This window comes from Bubalus kerabau, chromosome 3 (genome assembly GCF_029407905.1).
Source record: "Bubalus kerabau isolate K-KA32 ecotype Philippines breed swamp buffalo chromosome 3, PCC_UOA_SB_1v2, whole genome shotgun sequence".
Classification (NCBI taxonomy): Eukaryota; Metazoa; Chordata; class Mammalia; order Artiodactyla; family Bovidae; genus Bubalus; species Bubalus kerabau.
The window spans coordinates 97,852,307-97,877,332 of record NC_073626.1 but is presented as its reverse complement, the minus strand read 5'-3'; the positions used below and the strand labels follow the sequence as shown (position 1 = coordinate 97,877,332).

Sequence of the window (25,026 nt, the reverse complement as noted above, 5' to 3'; positions counted from 1 at the left end):
AAACACTGGCTGATCAGGGCAATAATTTCACCTATTGTTTCTCAAAGTAGCTACATAAAAATCACCTTGCTGCTCTGTGATGACCTAGAGGGGTGGGATAGGGGGTGGGTGGGAGGAAGGCTCAAGAGAGAGGGAATATATGTATACTTAAAGTTGATTCACATTGCTGCACAGCAGAAACAAACACAACATTGTAAACAAATTCAAACTAATTTTTTTTTTAATTTTTAAAAGAAAATTACCTTGGAAGTGTATGTCAACAACACAAATCCTAAGCCCCATCCCAAACTAGTGAACTGAAGTTTCTGAGAGGAAGGCCGGGGAACATATATACCCATCTAGTGTTAACTGCATCCCACCCTGCAAAACGCAACCAATTTAAGATGCTGAGATTGTTCCCAGAAAATATGTGACTGTGTAAATAAGTAGATGAGCCTTTCCCCAGCTACATTTGCAGAATACCAGTTCTTCAAATAGTTAACAGGCATTCACTGGGGGAGCAAAAAATGGGTTCTGAGGTCAAATGACTTAGGGATATCTTTGGGTTAAATAAGCTGTAACTGGTTTATTTATCACAGAATGCAAGAGATTTGAAAGGCTTACTGTGTGCTGTGAAAGGGCACTGAACGTGGTCATCACCAAACTTACTTGATAACTAGAGACCAACCCCTTTTTCTTTCACATATGTCAATGGACATACTAAATGAATAGGTAAAAACTCCTGACAAAATTAAGAGAGGGAGATACGCTGGGAAAAAAAAATTACGATCTTCTACTGCTTAATAGAAAAAGAAGCATATATAACAGAATAAGATTTTAAAAATGGTTTTTACTTCTGGTGACTATTTAAGCAATATCCCAAATGCCCTTCCTGGTAGTCTGGTTGTCACCAGGAAAAATACTCATTTACTGAGGAAGAGGATGTTTAAAAATCAATTTGAAGATTTCTTTGCTAAGAAGGTCCTCAAGACTAAAGCTAGCAGACTATGGCGTGTTTCCTGGGCTCGAGATGGAGACGCTAGAACATAATTATTGTGCAGCCAGCTCCTGGTCTCCAGGCATCCTGAATCTCCGGAACAAAACTATTTCACAACCTTGGGATGAAGCCAAGTTATTTTCTTAGCCAGGAATCAAGATCAAGCGCTGGAAGACTGAAGCCCTCAGACTCTGGACACTGTTTTTAACTTGAGCTCCTTGGGGTTAATTCAAAAGGCATCAGAAGAAACGGCCTAGTTTTCCAATCTCAGTAGCATACAACTAACCAGTCAGTCACCCAAGCCAGAGTGGAGTGGTTCATCCCAGACTCTGCTCCCTTCCTAAGCTAATGAGTTATTAAACCTGCTGCATTTATGACTTAAATATTTCTCAGTCCGCCTCCTCTTCTATTCCCACTGCTACTGCCCTACTTGAGGCCTCCATGATCTCACACCTGGACTATTTCAAGAGCTTCCTAATTGAACTCTGCCTGAATTCTCTCTCCTCAAATCCATCTTCTACCCTGACCTATGCACATCGGATCACACCACTTTCCATTTAAAAACACTTCAATACCTCCCAATTACCTGCTGCAAAGAATCTTTCCCAAAGCGTGTTCTGTAGAACATTAATGTAATATCTGGGCTTCATTCAAAAGGCCCTTTTGAAATTGAAGGCCAGTGTCATTACCTGTCGGTACAATAAAGAGCACTACCCATCAGAGTCTGATCTGTCCCCCAGTATTGCCAAAAGGTCCAATAATTTTTTTGGAGAGTCAGGACACAGAAGAAGCCCCAATCAATAAATCAGGAAATGCTTCCAGAATCTATCCATGTCCTTGGCTGGGGGATCTCGGAAGTTGTTTTAACAAAAATGCTTAGGGGATGAAAGACACGTCTTACACTTATAAAGAAATGGTAGATAATTGCATCACTTTGCTGTACACCTGAATCGTTGCAAATCAACTATTAAAAAACATTTTTAATTTTTTTAAAAAAAGAAATGGTATAGTTTACAGCCAGAGCCTGATGAATATCCCTAAGTTTTCTCCAGGAAGGCAATCTTGAACTTCAAAAGTATCCTCTTCAATTGAATATGTGGAGGTGAGGTTTTATGTTCACAGAATCTTGGCAAGCCCTAAATTAGGAAGTGAAAATCAAATACCCTAAGAATCTGATAGATCATAACTGACAAAATTCTGGTTGAGTTTTCCAGAACAAGATCTCTGATATGTGTTTCCTTGAAACATCGTCAGGAAATCTTCTTACTAAACTAGTCAGTAAGTTAGACAAATCTTAAGCATTTGAGTTGGCTGCTGGCTGGCATTTTGAAAGCCAGCTTCTCTATGTAAATGCAACACTCAAACGAAAAATCTAACAACCAGTTGCACATCTTACAGTCAGAACATATTTTACTTAAAAGGAATATGAATAAAAACATTCACAGAAACTAGGCTATGCATTTTCTTTTATTTTTCTTTTTTGTATTCTCTCTTTTCCTTTCTCTTAAAAATTTTTGGAGCGGTCCACCCCCACTAAGTTTGGCATGTGGCATGAAGAACTTCTTTTAGCTACTTTTATACCAGTGTGTATTTCATAACTAGGCGAAACTATCATACTAATCAACGTACTACTCAGTCCTAATAAAATCCTGATAGTTATAATATCTTGCATAGTTTGCATAGTTCTTTATTTTGCAGCTTTGATCCAAGGGGTTTAAAACACATACACAAACACATGCACAAACACACACACACGCACACACAATTCAAAATAACATAGCTCATGAAAGCATCTATAATAACAAAAGGTAATAGTATACTTCAATTATAAGACCTACGTCATCTTGCCTCAACACTGCACTCTGCACTAGCAATAATTAAAGAATTAGATCTATAAAATTAATATGAGAAACTAATATCTAAAAATAATATATGTTATTTTATAAGTACATAAATTTTGAAAATGAAAACATTGTGTTCATTCAATACGTTTCCCAGCTTAGCTTTAGTATTTAAAGACTTAATCAGCACCTTTCTGCTGAGTATACCCATGGACCAAGCACACACTCTTCCAAGAATAAACATCTGATCCTTAGAAAGTGAAAGTGAAGTTGCTCAGTCGTGTCTGACTCTTTGCGACTCCATAGACTGTAGCCTACCAGGCTCCTCTGTCCATGGGATTTTCCAGGCAAGAGTACTGAAGTGGGCTGACATTTCCTTCTCCAGGGGATCTTCCCAACCCAGGAATCGAACCTGGGTCTCCTGCATTGCAGACAGATGCTTTACCATCTGAGCCACCAGGGAAGCCTCTGATCCTTAGAACTTTATTCAAATAAACCTCAACCGAGACAGGACAATCATCATTTTATTCTTTATCATCTGAACTGGCTCTCTGCTGATGCACTGGCACTGTTCTGTAGCAATAAGGACCAGCTCTCACCAGTGAAAACAGCCTGACTCTGACCCTGCAGACACTGCGGGAGGCAAAGGGGAAATCTACTCCCAGAGTCCTCCTTATATTAGGAGTCATAATTTTTAGAGAGGTCAGGCATCTGCCGTACATGGCAGGTAACCACCACTGTAATAACTAATCTGTTCTAGTGAGAGTGGTGAAGCAAGAGATCAAGATGAGCACCAAGCAACAGGAGACCCTTCTGAAGCTCCAGACACTGGAAGGACATGGTCTAGCCATCTCCCAGTGAAGAATTCATGTGTCCCATCCTTGGCCAACTGGTCCACCAGTCAGGATTAGTGCTCTTTTGATCTCAGGACTTCCAGCACATCATCAGTATAAGAACTCTCCTCCCTGTACATTTCTCTAACGATGGGAAACAAGGGCCTTCACGATGCTCATCTTATCCTAATCCCTTTACCAGCTTCCAGAATCTCAACAGTTTCACTTGCTTCCCCCAAAGAGACTTCCAAAACTTCGAATTTAAGTATAATGCACACCCTGAAACATGCCATATACATATGCAACTCAATGGATTTTCACAAATTTTACACAGCATAACCTCTAAGCAGCCAAAATGGACTTTTTAATAGAGACACAGAAGATCTATTTAACTTTACTGAAAATGGCAAAGCCTGGCCTCCAACTTAGTAGTTTCCATTGGCTTCCTATAAACCTTGCTAAACACAATTGTGCTTTAACACTATAAAGGGAACACTCCTCTCAGCATTCCCACCCCCACCCCACTAAGTCAATACATCTTTTAATAAGGAGCCTGTCATCAAAATGGTAAAATCTCCCAATGCTAATCCTTACTCCCACCAACCCTCCCACGGTTTTATGTGCTAGGAATCACAATGTGATGACATTAGGAGGGTTCCTAAGAATTAATTCTGGTCTGGTCACAACAGTGGAACAGAGCTGAGCCACAAGCTGGTCTCATCCCTGCTTTTCTATATCTGCTCATTATCTACAGAGATCTTAGTGGATTGTCATGGAAGCCCACACAGCTTAGTTTCTCGAGCTTTCTCCACAAAACTAGTATTTAAATCTCTTATTTTCCTCCATTGCTAGACCTTGTTGAAGTAATCCAAATCTTAATTTTAAGAAAAGTATTAAAATCCAGGTCTCCATTTTTAGTAGAACAATGAAAATAGTGACACATGAGAAAGCCAACTCTCATCTCCAGTGAAAAATGACCAACAGCAGCACCTCTGGAGCTTTGCTGGCATCTTCAGAGGTGTGTTTCAGAAATGCCTTCAGAATGCATGCTTAATTGACACAACTATATTCAAACAAGGACCATTAGCAGTGCAAATAAAAGCAGCATCCTCTCCAGATGAGCCTCCACTCTTTCCCACTCTGCTCTTACACAGCATGGGTGGCCTATAAGCCCTACTTGTTGGCTTCTGGTTTGGTTTGGCCAGTGGGAGCCCCAGCAGAGTTCAGAGTGAGGGGGCAGAAGGAGACTGGGGTATTTATCCCCTAGCCTCCTCCCTTAGACTGGCTGCATCCCTCCAAAGGCAAAGCTGGATCCTTCTTGATTAGCCTTCTTGACAGGACTCAGTCCTCCTAGGTTTCCATAATCATGCCCTTCTCTGGCCCCACTGAATCTAAGGGTGGTAACCACTCTGCAGTTACAGTCATGGGGGTACTCTACTATCCCCTGTGGTTTCTTTTCACCCTAACAACTCCTCAATTTATTAAACCATTTCAAATTGTCCTAATTTGAGGATGCTATCAGTGTTTTTGGTGGAGATTCTGAGTGATACAAGCTGCCCCCCCAGAACATGTCATTTCTTTTTACCTTTTACAAATATTGCTGTCCCTTTTCTTTTACCTTTTAAAAATATCTCTACTGAATTATGCAAGTATTTTCCTGGATAGGAAGCTCATGGAGATGACTCAAAAATAAGAAAGAATGAAAATAGAACTTGGGTCACTCTTGGTTAGAGTCAAATGTACCATCAACATGCAGATGTCATCAAGACCTGCATACAAATAACAAAAACGCTAACATTTTCCTAAAACACAGGATCTCTTTCTGACATTCTCGAGTATCGAGCTTTTAATGTTCATTTAAGTTTTATGGATGCATTATCACTTTAATCCATCAATGACTGGGGATTGCAAACCATATCAGAAAGCAATAGCAAAAAAAAAAGCTTGAAAGAAATGACAATTTTAATCTGGATTTCAATCCTAGATAAAGAGCTCACCATTTGGGTCAGAGAGCAATCTATTCTCTATCTTGGAGGTTCTCCCTACTCCCAATTGCTTTGTTAGCTGTCAAGCAAGCACCATACGAAATAATTTGCTTATATCATCCTTCACTGGTTTATTCCATTTTTTAAAATATTATTAATGCTGGAATTTGGCATTGTAGAAAGAACACTGCTCTAGAAAGCACTATGAGGAGGTTCTAGGGACAATTCCACCACAAATTGTCTGGGTCATTCTGCACAAGTTGCACCACCCCTTTGAACCTCAGTTTTTTTTTTTTTTTCCCTTTAATGAAATAAACGGGGGCGGGGGGGAATGCAAATCTCTGTGGGATTTTTAAAATAAAAGTATTACAACAGAGAGTAAATAAATTCTTCCTATGAAATCTGGAGGCCACAGCCCAAAGTTGCTTCCCTTGATCAAGAAAGTTCTTTGAAGTCTTATATTTCACATTAACACCTTGAGCTAATTTGGCTTATTCTCAATCAAAAAAGAATGTTTATATTTTATTTTAATATAAAAATGTTTTACAATACTCACCAATATCTATAAATCTTGAAATGTACTAACCCCAGCAATTGCAGTTCTAGGAAACTATTTTGGGGAAATGCCCCATGTATAAACAAAGATTCATATGTAGGAAAATTAACTATTATAACACTTATATGCAGGATTGAAAATGGAATACATCCTAAATCTATCAGTGGACTAAACTCATTATGGTAATTCCACCCTACACACTCATTATGTCATTCAGTTATTAAAAAGAATAGATTGATAGGGAAAAATACCCATGGGATATTTTTAGGTAAAGAAAGCAAATCACAGAATAATATTTATTATGGTCTCATTTATAGTTTTAAAATTACAAATAGGATGTGTGTGTTGTAAGTATGTTTTTCTAAATGTCAATGTATTGTGTTAGCTGGTAAAGAATTCGCCTGCAATGCGGAAGACCTGGGTTTGTTCCCTGGGTTGGGAAGATCCCCTGGAGAGAGGAAAGAATACCCACTCCAGTATTCTGGCCTAGAGAATCCCATGGACTGTATAGTCCATGGGGTCACAAAGAGTCAGACATGACTGAATGACTTTCACTTTCACTTTTCATAGGAAAAGAAGGTCTGAAGATATACCCATTAAATGGTTAAGAACAGCTACCTTTGAGGAAGGGATTAGGTGGGATATAGTCAAGGAAGACAAATTTTTCACACTCTATGGCTTTGTATTGCTTAAATATTTTTTCCTAAATACTCCACTCCACTGAATTTAAGATGACAAGGATTTTAAGACTCAACATCAGATTATGTGTCACTTAGGGAAAAACTACTGATAAAACTATGAGATGTCGGACTTCCCTGGTGGTACAGTGGATAGGACTCCACCTGCCAATGCAGTGGACGCAGGTTCAATCCCTGGTCCGGGAAGATTCCACATGCTTCGGGCAACTAAAGCCTGAGAACCACAGCTACTAGAACCTGCGAGTTCTAGGGCCTGAGAGCCGCAACTACAGAGCCCACGTGCCGCGACTACTGAAGTCCACGTGCCTAGATCCCACGCTGCACAACAAGAAAGGCCCCGCAATGAGAAGCCTGTGCGCTGCAGCAAAGAATGACCCCCACTCACCACAATGAGAGAAAGCCCACACACAGCAACAAAGACCCAGCACACTAAAAATAAATAAATAATCTTTAAAAAACTATGCTGCTGCTGCTGCTAAGTCACGTCAGTCGTGTCCGACTCTGTGTGACCCCATAGATGGCAGCCCACCAGCCTCCCCCATCCCTGAGATTCTCCAGGCAAGAACACTGGAGTGGGTTGCCATTTCCTTCTCCAATGCATGAAAGTGAAAAGTGAAAGTGAAGTCGCTCGGTCGTGTCCGACCCTCAGTGACCCCATGGACTGCAGCCCACCAGGCTCCTCCATCCATGGGATTTTCCAGGCAAGAGTGCTGGAGTGGGGTGCCATTGAGTCATTAATTTAAGAGGCAGCCCATTTTCAGACGTATTAAAATGTGTGTGTGTGGGGGCAGGCCTTAGGGTCAATAAAATACAATATATAACCTCAGAAATATACAATACAGAAGAAAACTAACATTGGTACTCAAGGAAGATACATCGTATTAATGTACCAAATTTTTAGTCTTCAGTTAGCTAATAATAAAATATGACCATCAAGAGAATCTTCTCTTTCTAAAATCAAGTATCTACCTAGCCTTTCTGGAGCTGTGTGGTTTTACTTCTTACTCCACAGCATTCTCATACTTCTCAACAGGCCCAGATCATCATGGTAACTACGAAATGTTCTGCACTTCTCTACCTTATCAACGTCACCTACATAATATAAATATATAATTCCATCCCTACATTCTAAGCATCAACAATATGAGATTAAATGTGAGATTATTTGAAAATCTAATAATAAAGTTAATTCTACCTCTTGGATCAATAAAGTCATTGAATCAAATAAACCCCAAGACATTAATCTCTGGGACATCTGTTGAAATTGCATATTAAGCTAGCAATAATGACTCGCTGGAGAGGGAAATGGCAACCCACTCCAGTATTCTTGCCTAGAGAATTTCAGGGACAGAGGAGCCTGGTGGGCTGCCGTCCATGGGGTCACACAGAGTCAGACACGACTGAAGCGACTTAGCAGCAGCAGCAATCACTCTCTGGAAATAAACTGGGGAACTAATTTGTTTATTCACTAACTATTTTAGCATGATGGTCATCATACTTTACTTGCTTGATGATAAATATTTGCCTCCAACTCTTACTTCAAAGAATATTTAAGGGAATATTTGATTTGGGGCTGAAGTAAATATTCTTTACTCTTTCGTCTTAGTGGCCTTTTGCTTTATCATAGAGGAAAATCATACAGATTGTATCAAATGAAGTTTTAAAAAATAATGAATGTCTCCTAGAATTTATTCTATTCCTAGGGTTTTCCTACTGACCAATTATTGTTTTCAGTATACCCCAAAGGATAATAATGCTGAGCTGAAGAAGTTTGTAAAGCAAGAAAACACCAAACAGTAAACATTCTTGATAATTAAATCACAAAACAATTATAGAAACTTCTTTTTGTCAATACTCTCCTAGTATACAAGTAAGAAGGAAAGTGAAAGTGTTAGTCGCTCAGTCCTGCCTGACTCTTTGTGACTCCATCCATGGCCTGCAGCCCACCAGGATCCTCTGTCCATGGGATTTTCCAGGTAAGGATACTGGATTTGTTTGCCATTTCCTTCTCCAGGGGATATTCCTGACCCAGGGGTTGAACCCGGATCTCCTGTACTGCGGGCAGATTCTTTACTGACTGAGCTATCAGGAAAGCCCGAGACAGACATAATTTAAAGAAGAAATATACTTCTCCTCAATCATCAATAAGAGATAGGAGAAACTTACTTCTCAGAAAGCTTATGCCTTTGATTTATTTTACCTTAGAGCTGAGACTCAAGTGTTTCCAGCTCGAATTGCTATGAGCTAGAAGTGCATGTGGGTTTTGGCAAGCAAATGAGCAATAGGAAAAGCATCCTTTTTTGGCTTCTAATGCTAAAATTCTAAAATTTAAAAAAATCTCCCTTTTAAAATATCTAGTCCTTTCAAAGATGTGTGCCACACACACCTTCCTCCTTCAAAGATTCTGAAAAAACTCAAGGTCCAAATCCCAATCCTTTATCACAAAACACTGCAGGAATTGATCATTTCAAAAAGCAAATGGCATATGGTGGCATCTGTATCCCAACTAAAGAAACTGCTTATCAGCAAATAAAACAGGATTTTGGATTTGAAGAAAACTTAGAAATTATCTAGTCAAACCTCTTTGTTTTACAGGGGGAAATATTGAGGATTAGAGTGATTATATGACTTGTCCAAGGTCACTGCTAGTCCAAGACCTCCAACTCCAGCACTTTTTCAATTACATTCCTTCACCCACTCTCCTGAAAAGACAATAAACCAGCTGACCAATTGTAAGGCCTTAGGAGACCAGTGTGTACTTTCACCTGTCAACTACTACAATACTTTTGGAAATCACTGTCAAAAGCCACACCATTACTCTGAAAATAGACCACAGGATTTGGTGGGGATATCAAAACCTGCCGAGGAATGAGTATGTTTTGTTCCAAAAAGCATAAGTATATTCTTTATATGTTTAATAATAATAACAAAAAGCACAGTATATGTTTCAAGGGCTTTATACATAATTTTTGAAACCACCCCAGATGCAGGTTCCATTATCATTGACACTTCAGGGATGTGGAAACTGATGCCCAGAAAATTTATGTACCCAGGGCCACAAGCCAGGAAGTAGAGGACCAGGACTTCATCCCTGACAATTTTGACTGAGTCTGTTTTTCATCACACTAATACATCACATACACATGAATCATTACACAAAATACAAAAAGTAAACTTGACATTTTCTATCTCATAGACATGTTCAGTAGAACATAAAAAATTTTTTAAGTTTTATGGAGGTTAAAAAAGACTGAGAGATACTTTTAATTACAACCTGATCACTCACTGAACTTTTCAACAAATCGATTAATACAGTCATAACATTGACAATCAGATTCTTTTTCCTGTATGATGCTCAAGCTGAAAAGAAAAGAGGGATTACAGAATTATATAAACAAAAAAGGTAAAATAAGAGGACTAAGTTATTCACAAACTATATGATCAAGCTCTTAAATGATTGACAGCTGCCAGTATTCCCATTAAGATGTACTCAGATCAATACCCTTGAACAAAAAGGAATTAAAGCAAATTCAAAACATCCTGCTTTAAATGGAAGACTTTTCAATATTTCTGAGAACAGATGCAAGAGAAAAAAATAGGATATAGGAAGTACTGATACTGCATCACCATTTAAGAGAGAGAAAAATATTTATTGCCCAAACCACACATTTGTGCTTTAAAAAAATTACATAGATGTAGAGTAAAAATAAGGATTGGTCTATTTCGATCTTAAAAACTGTCATGTGAGCTATCTGGGCCACTTTTCTTTTGATTGGGCCACACGGTTTTATCTTAGACTCTTCAAAGTCCTAAAAGTTCAAAGTCCAAGGCATAAAAATCTACAGCTCCCATCTGCTTGCCAGTATTTTATGTGAACTGTAAACTCCCTCAAGTTTACACACTACTAGTGCCCCATCCTCAATAAACGAGATCCTAGGCATCTGCTCAACATGGCCTCACTTTCTGTAGCAGTTGTTGCTGAGTTCACAGTCCGCGTGACCCGATACAAACACACCACAGGCACCTAAATCAGCCCAGTTTAGATCAGCATACAGAGTCTCTATCTACACAGCCCTCTTGGTATAATTTTGAACTTAGAGTCATGGAAATCTGAGCTCATGACTTGATTATTATAAAGGACTAGTGGGAGATGGAAGTAAAAGAACACACACAGCACATTTAGTTACATCTCCTCGTCTTCCTTGGGGGGCTTAGCTTACGTAGGTAAGGGATGTTTAAGGGAGATGATGGACTGACAGTTGAGAAACTGTCCACATAGAAGGAATATCCAAGTTGAACTCTGATGGAAAGGGAAGGACTAGGGCAAACGGCCCATCCTCACCCTAAAAGCGTGGGTTTTTTGTTTTTAATCATCAGTGCAGATCTTCCTACAGAGCGACACGTGGAGTCTCAAGACCACATCCTGAAATCCTGATTGACTCATTATAATTGAATAGGAAGCAGAACACCAGCAGGAAAGGAGATACAGAAGCCCCTAGTGAAAGTCAGGGATTGAGCCTAATGTTTCCCTTTGTCGCTTGAAAATGGAAAGTATCAAGAAACAGGCAAAACTGATGACCTCAGAGAGGCAAATTCATGGGTTCTGACCAGATCTAAGGAACTTCTCTCTTTAGCTCCACGACAATTATATTGAGAAATCATTTCAATATATATTTTAGAAAGCTATCATTGCTAAGGATCAATTAAGGAGAAGGTTCTATTCATCATTTAACAGACAGAACAAACACCAAAACTGCTGAGTAAAACAAGTTGACTTCCATAGTCAAATTTATCACACAGACCATAAGCAGAACTTTGTTTTCCTCTCTAGTCAGTGACGATTTCTTTCACAGGACAGGCCTGACTCTTTGGAAATAGGCCAGAAAGACTCTCCAACCCCAGGAAGAATCTTCTGATCCACCAAACCCTAAAGACCACTGGTCTAAACATTTCCAAAAGAAATCTAATCCTCAGTAACCCTAGAGTGTTTTTCCAAAGATCCTGAAACACACAAAGCCTTCTGTTTGAAGTTTATCCTCCTTCCTAACAAACACAAGGACATATCTTCATATTTTAAAATCATATTATATCTTTAAAAGTAGCAATCATTTATTCTCTTGAGGATGTGTTGCTTTTCAACCCTCTTGGGTATCTTTATCTTAAAAGCAGTTAAGGCTTCTTCTCCAAAAGCTCTATGGCAGAAATCACTCACTTAGAATTAACCATCAATTAGCAAAGCATGGAGAGTATCTAAACGTGCATGTCCGTCAATGGAGGCGGGTGAACAGTGTGTGTACACCTACGGGCACACAGACATGTAGGCAAACACATACAGTTACACGGCTCATAGAAAATGAATAGTTTAAATAATTAACATACAGTTATCCTTATAATATGTAAGTAGATATAAATTTACATATGTGTTTTTAATATATATATTAGATTTTATAAAATTTACCTTTGCTTTAAGAGTTCTAATAGTATTAATTAAAACACCATGGTTCCTTTCTATAACTGAAAACACTTAAAAGAATATATTTCCCTCCCTAGTAAATGCCTTGAATTGTGATCTGATCATCTGTTTTACTGAAAAAGATCAGGTCTCTCTCCCTCTACTTTCACACTTAAGCATTTGAAAATGGAATAAATTATGTCAGAAAAATCAGCTATTAATTTTATGGGCAATTAAGCCTGGCTTCATGTTACAAAGTACTCTTAACAGTGTGAACTTCATTTAAAATGCTCAAAATTCCAGAAGGTCCATGTAGGAGCTTTCAGTTTTGCAAAGCACCTCCTGCACAGGCCAGTTTAGTCCTCCTGTGTTCAATATTTCATCAAGTGAGAATAGGACTTCACAGAATGCAAGACACAGTAGCAGGTTTAGAATGATATACTTACGTATATATACAACAACAGTCTGAAATGATACACAGTAATATGTCAATGGCAATTATCTCTGGGTAGATTTTAGGTAACTTTTTCTACTTAGCTGCTTCTGTCACTATCTCTACAAGAACTTCCCTCCTACTGTTGATATAATAACCCCTGATGCATGAAAAAAATTTTTTTCATATACTGATTTCACAAACATCAAAATACACAATGAATCCATTTATAAAATGTGTTTATCAAGGAGCAGATCTGTCAAAATCAATTGTGCATCAGATAAAAAACACTGTGTATACTGGGGGCTCAGCCAGTGAAAAGTATCTTGGGTTCTAAGAGCTGCATGAAGACCCAGTGAGGGCAGGGAAGGTGAAATGAGGCAACCTTCCCATAGGAGACAATATAGACAGGCTGCTCGCGATGGAGGTAACTGACCTGGGCTGGGTGTGGACTCACCACATTATCCCCTACACACTTCATTATGCATGTCAAGGGAACAAAAGGAGTGTCGTGACGTTCTCCATGAAACCTCCACTCCTGTGTGGGGCCCGGCTATGGGACACCAAAAGGTCTTCTGTATGAATGATTCCTTATAAACCTAAATGATGCTGACACTTCACCGCCCTTTTAGAAACCAGAGCAGAAGTTAACAGACTTGTCCAAAAAGGTCCCAAAGGACTCCCGTCTAAAATGCCCAGACTTAAGTGTGTTGCTGCAAGGCTCCTGTTCCTCTCTCTTTGTATTATACACACAGTACGTAAAACACAGAGAGTTACGAGCAAAAAATCTAGCGTACCAGGAATGTACTATCTACCTCTGGACCAGACCTTAGGAAAAAGCCTCGCATCACAGTGCCAAAATCTCTCATACTACGGGGAGGTGAGGTGCTAACAGTGTACAATAAGCCTTTGTTCTTATTCAGAATAAATGATCAGTTCCCAGGTGAGATGATCTTATGACAGGCTGACTGGGTGAACACACTGAATAGAATCACTTATGACAGGTAAAACCCCGCACACCCCACAAAGACATCTGCAACAGCGCAGAGTGCTGGGACGCTTGTGGGTGGCTTCCCCAACCCCCCAAAGAGAAGCGCCATGCTCAGCATTCAGTGCCTGTGTATTCTCGGCCTGCAGCTGGCCATCAGCACACCTATCCACCAGACCTGTTCTGAGAGCTTAGCTTGCATCTGGGCAAACCCCACACTTACAGCCATAAATGCATTGGCATTGAGAAAGACTGCAGAGGATGTGGCTCTCCAGGTGTGGCTTTATTTTTCACTTCACCGGGTCAGCTATTTAGGCCTAGTCTTCTCCATTGGCTTGAAGCTCTGTTCACACCATCTCGGGTAACACATCACATTATTCTTCCTTATAAAAACAAATAAACTCAAATGAGCATTCACAGACAGTTCACCCCTCTGAACACCTCTGCCTTCCCCCTCAGATTTATGGGACATGCTTCTGATCCCACCCATCAGAAAGCCTCCCCTACTTTTAACTCAGGATGGTCCAGGTATCTTTCTAAGTTCCTTGGGTTTCCCACCTGCCTGGCCTCCGCGGACATGCCCAGCCCCAGGAGCTCAGCCTGCTGGCCACCATCAAGTCAGTGGGAGTAGGGCACTGCGGTAGCCAGCACTTCCTGCCATCAACTACCGCCATGGCTCATATCACTGCACTCGGCCGCTTCCCACCTGACACTGGAGCTCGGCCGTCCTGGGAGGCCGGACCAAGATGGGGGAGAATGTTTTCCCAGTTAGAATGGCTCCCCTCTGAACCAGTGTTTCCGAAATGTACACAGTTCTGGAGAACAAGGTGCCAGAGACATTCGTTCCTAGCTGACTCTGGTCAGAGCAGCCAGGGTCCCACATCACCAGTTTATTCTGCAATAAGTCCAATCCACTTAAGTTTAAAAACCAAGGACCAGGAATAAAAGTTGCGATTCAATGAGGAATCACTTGTTTTGTAAGGGAGTGTGGAGAGAAGGGGCAGGAGAAATAATCAGGCCCCTGAAGGACCCAGCCAAGGAAGCCAGGTCACTCCACTCCTCCACTTGCAGCTTCCAGCCTCCCACCCCACTTGCCAACGTGGACCTTCTCCGTTGCAGCCACAGCCACTGTTTGTGACCATGGTCCCTTGCAGTAAGCTGACAGGCTGGTAATTTACGAGCACGCTGGGCAACACACAGAGAGACTTTGCGGAAACGAGTTGGAGTGAGAGCTCACAGGCAGACAGGCAAGAAAATGGGCTGCCTCATCAGCACGGAGGGTTTCTATCTTTCAGGGCTAGCACATCATTTGATACATACGTCTGCACTGACGTATAGCATAGGGGTTTTTTTTCTTCTGTTATAAGCTGTTTATTTGGTCGTTTAGCCAGAGAACCTTATATAACACATTCCTGTTTCAAATGTGGCAACATGCATGGCACTGCACTCCTAGAAAATTCAGTCTCCACACAGCAGGTCCCACGAGCCAAGCCAAAGCAGTCTATATAATTGATGAAAAAATCAAGAACCACCACTAGCAATAGTAAAAGACTCAGTCATCAGCTCTACCCTGGATTTGAAAGCTTGCCTTCGGATGGTATGATTTTAGGGATTTCTCAAAACCACATTCATCCCGATTTTAATAGATTACATGAGCCTGACTGATGGAGGGACAGGAGTCCAGTTTTCTAAGCCAAAACACATGTGAGCCTACTCCAGGCTTCCAGGGTAGATAGAGTACAGGGACTCACTCCCTGCCTCTGCACTGGGGTGTTATATGACCACAACCTTTGCATCTGATTTCCTTCACAAAGAAGCAGGAGATCTGCACTGCTTGTTGGGCCAGAGAGCACAGAATACAGCTACCGCTGAGGCACTTCCATTCACGCTAGCTCAATAAACAATGTGTATTATATAATGAATGAGCCTTTTCTGTGAACCCTGCTATTGGAAAACATAGGCACTTGCTGCACAGTTTAAGGCAGTCTACAAGGAGCAGTTACCCCTTGTTAGATCAAATGTGGACCAAGGACTGTATAAATACAGGCAGACTACACACTTAGATCACTCTGCCTATCACCCTAATTTCTTTTTTGCTTGACAAGAAATTATATAATAAAGAATGATTTCAGTCAACTCTAAACTAGACAGAGAGCATTCACACAGTAGCCAGCAAGCACCCAAATAACGTTGGCTTTCAGCTCCTTGTTCCCTGCGTTGCCTAAGAAATAGGGGGGGGTGGTTAGTGGGAGAAGAAGAGGAGGAGAGAGGAAATCAGCTATCTATGAAAATACTTACAGCCTCCGAGTCTTCGATTCCATGCAGGTACAAATTGTCATACATGGAGGTCTGATAATCCAGAGCACCTCTTTCAAGGCAAAACCAAAACTGCTATAGAGGTAAAGCCACAGCCAGAGGTAAAGACAGAAAAGGCCTGTTTGGAAGAACTGCACCTGCCTTATCAACTGCTGTGGATATACCAGGCAAGATGCTATTCATTCACATCACACAGGGTGAGCTTATCCCCAGAGGCAGTCCAGACCTGGCATTTTATCTGCCTTCTCAATACAGAGCATAAAAAAGCAAAACCGTTCCTTAACCACAGACTGGTGACTGAGCTAGGAAAGTGGCCTCTGATTGGCTCAGCTCCCCTGCTTCAGTCAGCTGAAGAGCGTTCCCTCGGAGAGTGGAGGGCCGCTCGGAGCACCCTGCCAAGCTGAGGGCTGCTTCCCGATTCGCCTGGATCATATAGTTCTGCAACAAACACGAATCAGCATCTAAAAGGCTGCTTGGTACGTTGGGAAAGGCAGGCGATGGAATACTCTAAACACAACTGCTCATCTTCTTAATGAAACGCACCACTGGAGGGGGGGTGGGGAGCAACAGAGAAATTTCATATTTTCAGAGACCATTGTGTAAAGACAGGTGAACAGATACTCATCTCGATCCAACATCTGAACTTAACAGATGCAACTGAAGACAAACAGGCAATAAATGATTTAAAAAAAATTTTTTTAACCAAGATAAAAGAAAAACAGGATAAACAGATGGTAAGATTTCTTCTGGGAATTTCTACTGTAAAAGTTTTCAATATTCTTACTGAAATCTCTCTGCCTCATTGGCAAGAAAGTACCTCTGTGACCCAACTAGTGAGGTTTGAAAATGAAGCCAAAAGCTCTCAAAAGCCCTTCTGCAGACGCAAAATTGTTTGTTCTGTTTTTTCAGTTTGATTTTTTAAAAATCACCTTTAGGCGACAGCCAATATTTTAACTTAAATTCCTTTTTCCCAATGCTTAGACTTTTAATATTCTTAAAACAGCACTGATCTTTTTCCAAAAACCCAATCAGAAAAGTGCCACTGCCTCCCCAGATCCCGCCACACCACTACTCAGTTTGACCAAGGTCAGGTGCCACATTGAAGCGTACCTAGCTACCTGCAGATTTCTGGTCAACCAACAAGGTACTACAGCTTTGAAACAAGAGCTCTCTATAGCTCACTGTAAAAGAAGTCAGCTTAATTTTGGAAAAAAGAAGTTGGTGAGGGGCAAAGAACATAATCTAGAGAAGCTGCATGATTCACAGGGTAAAGCAATGACCCAGAAACTCAGAGGTTGAGCCCAACATCAGGTTCCCTGCTAATTGGTCGGATGACTCTGGACCAGTCACCGCTTCTATGGGCTTTAGTTTCTTCACCTGCCAAACTGAGGTAAGAAATAACCCAGAGAAAGAACTTTGTAAGTCTAAAGTGCAATATAAACACTTATCAATGACAACCCTGCTTTGTCAGCCGGAAGGCGTTGGCTGCAGTTCATGGGAACTCAGCACAGGAGTGACTGGCTGGCCCTGGACCCAGGAAATGAAGACAGTCCTTCTAGCCAGTATCTCTGAAAAGCGTAACTCTTAAAGGAACAAACCTGAGTCACAAGAAGTAACACGAGAGCTATAACTGCTGAGCCAATCATAGATCTTCCAGGTCTGTGCTGTCCCACTAGGGTCTTCTAATCACAGCTGCATACCTTAGAAACAGTATCAATCTTTTCAAATATAAAAGATGCCCAAGGGACTCATCAGTCCTTCAGAACCCCAGAATGCTAGGGTTCCTACAGATGTCACCTGTGCCAACACCGAGGATTATGGCAGAAGAAGGTGGGTACAATTGGAAGGATTTTATAGAAAGAGATTCAGTGGCAGTCCTACCTGTTGATAAATGTGCCCTGGAGCAAGTCACTTCCTAAACTAACTTCATCTCTTCCTTCCATCAAGCAAAAGGACTGGGTCAAAAGACTTGTAAGCTCAAATTTCTGTGTCAGATTCTGTTTTGTTTTGTTTTTTTTCTGGATGCACTGCAAGGCTTGTGGGATCTTCGTTCTCCGACCAGGGACTGAACTCGGGTCCATGGCAGTGAAAGTCCAAATCTTAACCACTGGTCCTCCAGGGAATTCCCAGATTCTATTATTGTAATTAACTCTATAACTATAGCCATTTTTTAGCCAGACTCAACAGAGAATCAAGGCAAGAAGGTCTTTTTTCTCCTTAGATTTTCACTTCAGAGCGCCAAAGAATTGATGCTTTTGAACTGTGGTGTTGGAGAAGACTCTTGAGAGTCCCTTGGACTGCAAGGAGATCCAACCAGTCCATTCTAAAGGAGATCAGCCCTGGGATTTCTTTGGAGGGAATGATGCTAAAGCTGAAACTCCAGTACTTTGGCCACATCATGCGAAGAGTTGACTCATTGGAAAAGACTCTGATGCTGGGAGGGATTGGGGGCAGGAGGAGAAGGGGACGACAGAGGATGAGATGGCTGGATGGCATCACTGACTCGATGGACGTGAGTCTGAGTGAACTCCGGGAGTTGGTGATGGACAGGGAGGTCTGGTGTGCTGCAATTCATGGAGTCGCAAAGAGTTGGACACGACTGAGCGACTGAACTGAACTGAACTGATAGCTCAGTTGGTAAAGAATCTGCCTGTAATGCAGAAGACCCCAGTTCAATTCCTAGGTCGGGAAAATCCCCTGAAGAAGGGATAGGCTACCCACTTCAGTATTCTTGGGCTTTGCTTATGGCTCAGTTGGTAAAGAATCTGCCTGCAATGTGGGAGACCTGGGTTCGACCCCTGGGTTTGGAAGATTCCCTGGAGAAGGGAAAGGCTACTCACTCCAGTATTCTGGCCTAGAGAATTCCGCTATACAGTCCATGGGTTGCAAAGAGTGGGATACGACTAAGCAATTTTCACTTTCACTTTTCCTTGTTTAACCATTTCAACTGAGAGTATGGGTAGTTTCTGAATATCTTTAAATGGGAACCTAACTGGATGTGGCACAACTGACTGGTTCAAAATTGGGAGAGGAGTATGACAAGGCTGTATATCATCACCCTGCTTATTAAACTTCTATGCAGAGTACATCATGTGAAATGCCAGGCTGGAGAAATCACAAGCTGGAATGACGATCACCAGGAAAAATATCAACAACCTCAGATAGGCAGATGATACCACTCTAATGGCAGAAAGTGAACAGGAACTAAAGAGCCTCTTGAGGAAGGTGAATCAAGAGACTGAAAAAGCTGGCTTGAAATTCAACATTTAAAAAACTAAGATCACAGTATCCAGTCCCATCACTTCATGGCCAATAGAAGGGGAAAAAGTAGAAGCAGTGGCAGACTTTATTTTCTTGGGCTTCAAAATCACTGCGGATGGTGACTGCACCCATGAAATTTTTTAAAAGACACTTGCTCCTTGGAAGAAAAACTATGACAAATATAGACAGCATATTAAAAAGCAGAGACATCACTTTGCCAGCAAAGGTCCATATCGTCAAAGCTGTGGTTTTTCTAGTAGTCAAGTATGGATGTGAGAGTTGGACCATAAAGAAGGCTGAATGCCAAAGGATTGATACTTTTCAATTGTGGTGCTGGAGAAGACTCTTGAGAGTCCCTTGGACTGCAAGGAGATCAAACCAGTCAATTCTAAAGAAAATCAACCCTGAATATTCATTGGAAAGACTGTTGCTGAAACTTCAATACTTTGGCCACCTGAGGCAAAAGAGCCAACTTCTTGGAAAAGACTCTGATGTTGGGAAAGATAGAAGGCAAAAGGAGAAGGGGGGCGGTGGAAGAAGAGATGGTTAGATAGCATCACAGACTCAATGGACATGATTTTGAGCAAACTCCAGGAGATAGTGGAGGACAGAGCCTGGCATGCTACAGTCCACGGGGTCGCAAAACTTGAACACTACTTAGTGACTGAACAACAACACAAATTGCAGGAGGGAGCAGGGAGAAGCAGTCCGCTTCCATAATTCACCAGCAAGATTCGAGAAACTGCCCCCTACTTGGAAAACTGTGGAGGGTTTATTTCCTCTCCTGCATTTCCCAACAGCCAATGTAAGGGTCTAAAGAAAGTCTTTAAAGAACAGGGGCTCATTTGTGATTACAAATGTATGCAGTATGGACATGTAACTCAGGGTAGGCGGTCAGGGTGGAGCACTGGATCAAGCAAAGTATTAATATCTTGGTAGTCTAACAACCCTACAGCCAAACCCCTCAAGGACTATGAACAGATGTAACATTGGCTCTGCCTGTTTCCCAGGGTGATAGAAAAATGCTGAACAATTTGTCAGAGGTGGGAGAACCCCAGATGTCCCCTAATCCAGCCCTCATTTTAATACCCAGAAAGGTTTTAAACTTTATGGCTGTATTCAAAGCCATAATTTTCTATATTTAAGTGTTCCATCCCCATTTCCTTCTTGAGAGGGTTTTCAAGATAAGGAGTGAGGAGGAGTGGGTGTATCCCAGAAGGAATTTGGTAAAATAAAAGAAGGTCACTTTGATGGGAAAACCCCTATTTTTCCCTCTCCTTTCATTCTAAAAACTCTAATTACAAGTCATTTGGTCACCCCACAAGCTGACAACTGAAAATCAATGAATAGACTGGGGAGTCTGCCCCTAGCATTTGGATCTCCAGATCTCCACAGCATAAGCGCTGCAGGCTTCCCAGGTGGCGCTAGTGGTCAAGAACCCACCTATCAATGCAGTCAGATGCCAGAAACAAGGGTTTGACCCCAGGGTCAGGAAGATCCCATGGCAACCTGCTCTAGTATTCTTGCCTGGAGAACCCCATAAACAGAGAAGCCTGGCTGGAGGGCTACACGTTCACAAAGTGTCAAACACAACTGAAGCAGCTTCCCACGCAGAATTAAGCACTGCATGTACAAGTCACCTCAAGGCTTCAACCCACTGTTCAGGCTGATGCCAGAGTTCAGCCAATGAGACACACAGCCTGGACTTTCCCAAAGGAACTCTGAGTTCCTAGAAAATGAACTTGAAACTGCCAAGAGATTCTTGGAACTGACCGTTTCTATCCCACGATTCTCTGAACTGAGAGCTGGCTGACAGTAGTGAGAGGTCCCTGGGAGCTTTCTGTCCTGTTTCAGATCATCTCAAAAGCCCCCAGCTTTTGGTGAAAGGGCCTTGAGATCCTGTGAAGTCTAAGTTCTGAGGGTCCAATTTAAGGGTGTCATATTTCACCGCAGCAAGAGATGTTGAACACCAAATAAGGGATTGGCATCCTCTTAGTTTTGATTTGAAGTGTTCTCCAGTTAAGTAACTGGGGCTTCCCAGGTGGCACTAGTGGTAAAGAACCTGCCTGCCAATGCAGGAGACATAAGAGAGGTGGGTTCAATCCCTGGCTGGGGAAGATCCCCTGGAGGAGGGCATGGCAACCCACTCCAGTATTCTTGTCTGGAGAATCCCATGGACAGAAGAGCCTGGCCATCTACACTCCATAGGGTTGCAAAGAGTCAGATACGACTGAAGCGACTTAGCGTGCATGCCAGTTAGGTGATTGGTTGAGAGGATGATAAAGAAACCAACTTCCCCCAGGTCTACTATTCCGGTCTCAGGCTGCAGTGAGGACCAGTCTGAAAAGCTCATGGCTCACCTTGCGTTGGTGTTTCCCCATAACCCACCATCTCTCATCCCTGAGTAGCCTCCAAACCACACAGCCCCCAAAGCCATCCTCCCATTTTGAGGTTGCTCTGCTGACTGTGTTTCCTTTCAAGTCATCTCTCACTATGATCAACAGTTCAAAGTTAAGACCTTATGAAAAGGCATTGCCTGTGTGATTCTATTTTCTATATGCCACGTGATTCTTGATGCAGAGGTTGTTCTTGCAATTTGACAAATGTCTCAGCTGAGCTCAGTGGAGGGAATGATACGGTCCTCAGCAAATCAGGGAGCTCTCTTCTCAGCTCGAGGCAACATTCAGTTAGTTTTTGTTGGCTTCAAACTTTGAAACATGGAGTTGCTTTTAATTACCTGGGCTGGGCTTTGGGGGTACAGCACACCCATGGAATTCATGGTGGAATACAAAGGACAAGCATTTCTCTTTTCCATTTGTTTGGAAAGGGAGGGGAGGAAGAAGAGAAAAGCCCAGAACCAGCTGATTAGTTTGAGTTTTACATAGCTGTGATCAAGGGAATGGATACAGATTTGGAAACTAAAGGGAATTCTGCTATCCAATTTTCCCCCACATTTCTCCAGACTTTAACTTTTGTAAGCCCATGTATGTGTTCTGCAGCAGGACTCTGAGAGGTCAGGGACGAAACAAAGGAACAACGTTTAAACTCTCACTGGCTCTCTGGCTAGGAAAGGAGTCCAAGGCCTGCCAATTCAGCCTCGGGGATTATTTTGCTCTTTGTTTTTAAGTTTTACTAAGTGGGCATAGTGTACTAGATGATTTTCTCCCTCTTCTGCTCTGCAAGTACAGATACACTTGTTCCCCTTTAGAAACTCGTATGGCATTTTGAGCATTAATATTTGTAACCCCTGTTCCCTCCCTGACATGCTTCAGATATCTGCCACTGGCAGAGTAGACAAAAAACTGAAAACAAAATGCTACAATCGATTCCCCTCTCAGTGGTCGACTGAGTCTGAATTTAGACCTTACTACCTAGGCAGGCATGTCCTTAAGTCTCTGTGGGCCTCATCTGTAACAGGGAGGTAGCGAGAGTTCTGGACCTAATGAGTTAATGTATAAAAACTACACAGAAAGTGGCTGGCATATCAGAAGGCAGAGGGGAAAATCTTTTTTTTTTTAAAGGAAGTAGTATGGAATCAGGGCCACCCACATCGCCCAGCTGCAAGGGCCCCACACACTGCAATTTGTGTGAATGGTACTCCTGGCAATGGTATCACGGGGACTCTCCAGAGCAGGCTGGTTCAGAGCAGTAACTCTGGAGCCAGGCTGCTCATATATCCCTGAGGTGTCTCTTCTCAGCTGGATAACACTCAGTGAGCTATTCTGTCTCTGTATGTCCATCCATCTTCTCATTTGTAAAATGAGGATTATCCCAAGATTATCATGTAAGATGAAAAGCCTTGATATAAAAAAGTGCTCAGAATGATGTCTGGTACTAAACGCAGTGCCACACAAGCCTCAGCTGCTGCTTCTCATCTCTGGGTTCTGAAGCCCCCGGTGCCCTTTGTCTCTGGGGTGGGATTCCTTGCCCTGCCCCTAACACCCACCTGGTCCTCTCAAGCCCCAGCCGGGTCCCTGGCCCCAGCTAGCAGAGCCGAGACCAGCATCCTGCTTCCTGTTGCCCTGCTTACCTTCCTGCCAGCCTCCTCCCAGGCTGCCTACCTGCTTCATCTGGCCACCCTGGCTGCTCCGTATGCTGAAGCTGGCAGGGACTCCCAGGCCACTTCGGCCTGAGCACAACTCTACCCTTCAGCCACCCCCACCAAGCTCTGCATCTCTCCTGCGGGCCCCAGGATGCCCAGCACTGCATGGTGACCTTCCCAATGGCCTGGCCTCTCGCCAAACTCGAATTCTGACCTCCCTCACCCCCACCAGCCACTCTTAGGTTGCCCCAGCCTGTCATTATCACAGCTAAGAAAGGACACTGGTGAAAATCCTTTAACACGTGCCATGACTGGTTCTTACCAAGGAACGCAAGAGGAGAGCAAGAAAGAGAAACAGAGAGAGAGGGATAAAAAGGCATAGACAGAAAACCTGAGAGACACTCGAAGGAAGACTGAATCTATGGACACGTTTTCCTCCTTCCTGCCACTCTTGATGGCTCCAGGAAAAAATAATACTTCATAATTCATAAAAGTGAGTGTAGGTATGGTTAAAAAAAAAAAAAAAAATCCCATGGACTATTCACTTGCCAGAATGACAGATCCCTCCCCATGATTGACGTATTACTCAGAAATCTCTTGCTTTCTGAAATTTTCTTTTTAAAAAAAAAATGCCAATCTCTTGGCAAAAACACTCCACACAGCCACAATTTCTGTTAACATTACACAACTTTATTTTCCATGCTTCTGCCAAGCTGGGCTGAGGAGACTAGGCCAGCCGGCCTCCTACACATCGCTCAACTCATACAATCAGTGCTAATTTAATCATTAGACTCAATTGCTGACTGCTCTGGACTACTTTAGAGACTGGGAACTCAAAGATGAGCAAGATGTGACTGCACCTCCTGGGAGCCGCCTGGAACTCTTTAAGACGAAGCAAACCAAGGAGATGGCTGCAATCAGAGCTCTCACATTTGGAGAAGCTCTGATGAGAGCTGGAAAGGAATCTGATCCCTTTATCTGCAAAGAAGCAGGAAATGTAGAAGGGAAGGATCAGTTTCACTCAGGGACCGGGGCCTAATGAATCAGTCACCAACTTACTACAGGGCCATGGGCAAACCATTTCCAAATAATTCCTAATTTGCTATAAGGAGTAAACAGTTTACTTTTTTTAAGTTTAAAATTTATGAAATGTTATTTTCCATTTTGTTACTGCTTTTAGGTAGAAATTCAGGTTTTTCCCTCTGGTGAGGGGTGGGGGGCACTTCTTCTCTTTGATTTGATAACATCTTTATTTTTTTTTCAGATTCATTCGGTCATCCAATAAACATCCACGAATTCTTACTGAGTACCTAATATCTCCTCCAAACAGAAACCAGATCATGTCGGCTCCTATTTGAAACCTTTTAAGGTTTCCTGTTGCCCTTAGGATGAAGTCTCAATCTTTAACATGATCTAGCAGGGCCTCAGCATTTCTTTCCTCACATCCCTGATTTTGCACCTCTGACTCCTTTCTCCCTCTACAGCCAGCCTCCCCTTCTTGGACACATCACACCCCCTCCCACCTCTGGGCTCTGTCTAGCTGGAGCACTTTGCCTAAAACCCCACATCTCCTCCCCACTCCCACAAATCCCATGAACATGCATTTAGCGAGGCTGATGAATTCCTGTCTGTCTCCAGAATGTGA

General features: G+C 42.2%; 1 non-coding gene across 1 annotated transcript; it reads right to left on the bottom strand.

Annotated features, from left to right (window-relative positions):
- Nucleotides 1-3,208: 3,208 nt before the first annotated feature.
- TRNAC-GCA (transfer RNA cysteine (anticodon GCA)) lies at nucleotides 3,209-3,280 on the bottom strand. The gene has a single exon. It is a non-coding gene; the product is annotated as a tRNA-Cys (tRNA).
- Between the last annotated feature and the right edge of the window lie 21,746 nt (nucleotides 3,281-25,026).